Source organism: Eubalaena glacialis, chromosome 7, assembly GCF_028564815.1.
Source record: "Eubalaena glacialis isolate mEubGla1 chromosome 7, mEubGla1.1.hap2.+ XY, whole genome shotgun sequence".
NCBI classification, from domain to species: domain Eukaryota; kingdom Metazoa; phylum Chordata; class Mammalia; order Artiodactyla; family Balaenidae; genus Eubalaena; species Eubalaena glacialis.
The window spans coordinates 86308234-86313872 of NC_083722.1; positions in this window are offsets into that span (position 1 = coordinate 86308234).

The following is a 5639-nucleotide window of genomic DNA, read 5'->3' on the forward strand; positions in this document are numbered from 1 at the left end:
GGCTGAGGTCACACATGTGGCTTCCTTGAGCTGAGAATCCAGCGAGAACTAGAACATCTAAGATTCACTCATGTGTCTGGCATCTCAGCCGCGTTGGCAGCAATGGCTGGGGCTGGCTGGACCTCTCTCTCCAGGCATCATTTAGTAGCATCACCTGAGCTCCTTGACATGGGTCCTAGATCCCAAAAGGACAAAACCGAAAGCTGCTAATAGTCTTAAGGCCTCGTTGTTCGGAATTCACCATGCCACTTCTGTTACCTTCTCTCGGTTAAAGCAACTTGCAGGCCCAGCTCAGATTCAAGGAGAGAGAATAGGTTCCAAGGGAAGGATTGACAGGACAAGCCTGGGAGAAATTGCTGGCATCCGTCTTTACAGACAATCTACATTTGATAATTCAATCATTTCGGGTAACTAAATCAGATAATTCCATTCGTATATTTTGGAACTAAAATATTTCTGTGGATTAGATTATCCTTGGAAGAGTCAAGAAGGGTGACTGGGGAGGAGGCACCTTGTTTTGCACACATGATGTTAATTTCAAAGATAAAAATAAATGGCTCAATTATGATATTTGAAGAGCCATGCTCGGACACAGTGCTGATGTTCTTTTCTACAAATAGGAAAGGGATAAGTTGCTTTTGTAGAAAGCTAATGCAGGAAGAAGGGGGCTAATGTGGCTCTATGATAATGGAAACTTTTCGTTAAAGATGACCTATATATACACTACCAAGTGTAAAAGAGATAGCTAGTGGAAAGCAGCCGCATAGCACACGGAGGTCAGCTTGGTGCCTTGTGTCCACCTAGAGGGGTGGGATAGGGAGGGTGGGAGGGAGACGCAAGAGGGAGGGGATATGGGGATATATGTATGCATATAGCTGATTCACTTTGTTATAAAGCAGAAACTAACACACGATTGTAAAGCAATTATACTCCAATAAAGATGTTAAATAAAAAATGACCTAGATGATATTTCTGAAAATACTAACTGTCCTCGGCCAAAATTTAAAATAATGTCCATGTTTAAAATAATCCATTATACATAGCCATTCTGTCTCGGGATATACTTTTGCACATTAATGCTTTCAAGAATATGGAACTCTCAGAGAATAATGAATGCATATATCTGCATTTTAGCCATGTCCATTACAATAATTAAAATCTAGTATGGCCACAGTTTTTAATTACTTTTCATCATTGCTGCAGTCAATGAAGCTAGCTTTATTACCTACGATAATGTCTCACTTGTAATATATCTTCCTAAAACCTGAAAAGAGTTTTCAATTCTGAATTCCAGAGATAGGCTTTTCTGTCTAGCTTTGCTTAGAGCAGAATGCATAAATGAGCCTTATTTGCTTGTTACCTGAAAAGACAAACAATGCAAATGAGACTAAATAGGACTCCTGCTTTTTCCTATCTCTATTTGAATATCCTTTTCTGTGTTTCATGGTATTTTTAATTCTGTGTTGATAACATTTACCCCTTAGGAGAGACAAGTCAAGGCATTTAATGCAGCTTAAGAGAACTAAAGGAAAGGTCCATAATCTTGGGTTCCAGTTTTGGTTCTGCCACATGCTTGCTGTTCTTAGGCCTTAAGCAAGTCCCTTAGCTGTTCTTAGGCCTTAAGCAAGTCCCTTAAACAAACCAAACCTTATTTTTTTCCAGTTGTATCAAAAGGATAAGCTCATCTTTTCTGCTTTCTTCACAGGTAAGAGAAAGACAATGAAAGGGCTTTACAAACTATAAATCTCTAAGCAGATGGGAGGAAACAAATTGGTGAAACCATAAATGAGACAATAGAAACCATAAAAAATCAAAAGTAGATTTGGTCTTTCATTATTTACTCATTTAATATTTATTGAGTGTCTAGAATGTGTTAGGCACTGTGTTCAAGGCTGGAGATTAGTGGTAAATCAGACAGTTGAGGCGCCCCCCATCTTTGTGGAGCTGGCAGCCTGACAGGGGAGACATATATTAAACAAGTAAGCAAACAGTTAACACCTCTGTAATAAGTGCTAGAAAGGAGAGGAACAGGACATCGTGAGAGAAACAAACAGGAAGAGCTGAATCGGTAAGCCTTCCTGGTATGGGAAATTGAGCCTGGAGGGTGGGATGGAGTCAGACCAGCAGATAAAGGGGTACACAGGCAGGTCCCAAGCAAAAAGCAACTCAAGGAAGACAAGTATGCCTAGAGGAGCCTGATGAAGAGAGAGAGGGCAGGCACACGAGATTAAAAAAAAAAAAACATGTAGACCATGAAGGGTGTTGGCTTTGATTCTGAGCCATGGAAAGTGACTGAAGGCATTTAGGCAGGAGAATGATGGGATCAGATATTATGCTTTATAAAGGTCTCTTTTGCCAATGGGTCGTTAAGTGTCAAAAATGGGAAGAGGAAGCTACCGCAGAGGACCAGAAAGGTGAAGATGGTAGCTTAATTCAGGGATAAGCAGTAGAAATAGTGGGGATTTGATGAATTCAAGATACATGTTGGAGGAAACTGACAGGATTCATTGATAGAATAATTATAATTAGGAAGGATTCCAAGATTTCTGGCTTGAGCAATTAGAAGGGTGGTTCTGCTGATTACAGAAATGAGGAAACTGGAACAAGATTGTAAGGGAAATAAAAATATACTGTTGTGACATGTTGAAACTGACATTCAGATGGAGCTATCAAGAAGGCAGTTGGCTAGAGAATCAAGATATGGGCTGGAGAAATATGAAAGTCCTGAGAATGCAGACCCATGCTTCTAAATGCCCTCTGGCATAGACTGGGTGAAAAGCTACCAACCCAGGCCATCGCTCTGCTGCCAAGCTTAATCATGCCATGCCTGTGACTGGCTGCGTAAGTGGTTTTCTTTTCAGGCCAGGATCCAGCCTTTCCCATTTCCTCTGGAATATCCCTATTCAATTTACCAGTTCTATCCATACACCACTGACCAGAGGGTAGGGCAGTTTTCAGACAGATGAAGTCACCTTGTTTGTGAAGGAGTCAACTAGCAGACCTTCTACTACCTTTCTTTCTTTCTTCCTCCCTTCCTTTTTTCAGAACCCAAGAACACTGTGTTAAGAAGTGATAAAAAGTAGTTACCAGTAGTCCAGGCCTAGGGTCAGTTCTACTGAACACCTAGCTTAAAGCGGAGGCATGCAACACAGATGTCAAACGTACTTCACCCTGGCCTGTTCAGTCTACATATCAGCGTGGTACATAATTATAACTTTCTGCATTTCTCTATCTATAGTTGGTGTTTTCTTATTTTATGACTAAGGTAAAGGAAATTGATTTCAATGGGAATACTTTGCTGCTTTCCATATTTATTTTTTCCTAATCTACATAACATTAGTGCTCTCCTTTTCTTTGATACTGCTGATGACTTAAATGATGAAACACTGTCCCCGATAGAACTCCTGTGTGACATTCTAGACTTGAATCCGAGTGCCGGCACTTACAAGCTGTATGACCTTCAGCTTGTCACATATTTCTTGGTCTTAGCACCATTTAACAAACGGGAAAACTAAATACCTTGTATCAAGTAAATGAAATATATAGATAGTCTTAACACAATGCTTGGTACAATGTTAGGGATTTGTGGTTGTTACTATTACTAGATGGATCTAAAGCACTGATTAGTCTTGGGGCTGCACATACCAGGGTCTTAGGAGCTCTGGTGAGGAATACAAAATCAGATTAACAACCATCACTGAATAATGAGAAAGTAGGTTACTATGGTGATAGAAGTGAGGCTGACCTGAGTGGGCATCTTGAAGGTTGTGCTATTCAGGAGTCCAGTCTGTGCAAAGTTTTGTGAAAACTACTTCCAATGAACTGAGCTTGAGGCATTGTCTACTCCCAAGAAGGCAGTAGGTATCTTGAAGTCAGTATTATTTCCCTGTATCCTACAAGTTGGATTGGTGTCCAAGTTTACCATGTTACCCTGGTGGGACACACCCACGAGAGATGAGGATAGGTTTGGGGTGGGGGGGAGGGAGAGAAAAGTCTTGATACTTACAGGCTATAGAAAGAAATGACTGACAAGCAAAGAATGTGTGAAGTGTAGCATACTGCATTTAGAGACAGTCAAACGCTACTATAAATGGCTTGCTTTGGATTTTTAATCATGTCTTACTTTTTCTAATAATTTTCCATACATAATGCCCTTTATTCATATGAGATCCTCAACCATTTTACAAATAATTAGGGAGCACCCATTCCATACCTGACTCTGAACCTTACCCCACCTCTGCTAGGTAGGCAGGGAAGGTTGGGGAAACTGATTCTTGGGAGGTGACATGATTTGCTTATCAGTGTCAGGCTTATTCAGTGCTGTTCGGTTTTACCCTTAGGAGCTATTTCTAATGCCTTTGGGACTAGAAGAAATGGAATATATATTAGACCCTTGGAATTCAAAGTTACCATTTCTGTTTTTGACTACTTGTGAACAACCTGAAGCTCCCTGACTTGCAGCATGTGTGCATATATTTTCATTTTTACTGAAGCACGAGTCTGAGTTGCAACAAGGCTGCTGTGTGGGAGTGTGTGTACTGTACATCTGTTGTTTTTGCCTGCCTGGCACCTATTCTCCATCCTTCAGTAAGAGCTCTTGGGTTTACTTTGAGGCACTGTGTCTCACTGTGTTGGATACTGCTATAGTGGGAATGTCAGTCAAGGAACCCTGAGAAGGGTCTGGGCATGTGACCCAAGTTCAATCAGCCGGACTCTCTCTCCTAGGAATTTGAAACTTGAAATAAGAGATATAAGGATGGAAAGTGATTGAGGAAGACCTAGCCCCATTGTGATACCCTGAAAATATTGTCCATCCATTTCCATTATTTGGAGTAGGGATCACCGAAACTTTTTCTGTAAAAGGCCAGCTAGCAAATATTTTAGGATTTGTGGGGCATTAGATCTCTGTCTCAACCACTTGATTCACAGGTTTTCCTTTTTACTCTGTGATCTCCTCATCCTTCTAAGGAAATTCCATGTTGGCAGAATTGATTTCTGTTGCTTGCCACTGAAGAACTCTACTAATGTAGGGTGAATCTCTTGGTTAATGAGCGAGTCTAGCTGGCTTCCCAACATCCACACAGCAATGGAGCTTTCTCTTTATGCCTCCTACTAGTGTAGGGAATAACAATTGAGAAGAAATTAATAAAAGAGTGTCTTAGTAAAAGGGCTAGGCCTGTTGACATCAACAAAAAAGTGAAAAGTCTATAAAAAAGAAGGTGCGTTGTCAGACGTTTAGCATAAATTAAAAAATAGAATGTTAAATTTGTCAGTGGCTTAATTCTACGACTTGAGCTAGCCCTTTATAATTAAACAAATGGTGGTTTTATAACATTGTTTTAGTAAGGGTTCCAGAAAAGATTTTTTTAAATGATCAAAGATTTAAAATGTTAAAAAATTAACATGTTTTTAAAAAAATATTAAAATGAGGTTTACTTGTGGTATAGGTTCATCCTAGGAATCCTAAGCTTTCCATGTTGGAAGATGGTAAGTCTGTACAAAGCTTTTTACATTGTGAATCTGGGATTGTGCGATGGTCTCCGAGTATATTCTTCCAGAGTGACAAGATTTCACTTCTGTCAATACTTCTTTCTGTCTCTGTCTCTTTCTGTTCAAAAAGTAAATATTGTCCTATTTAG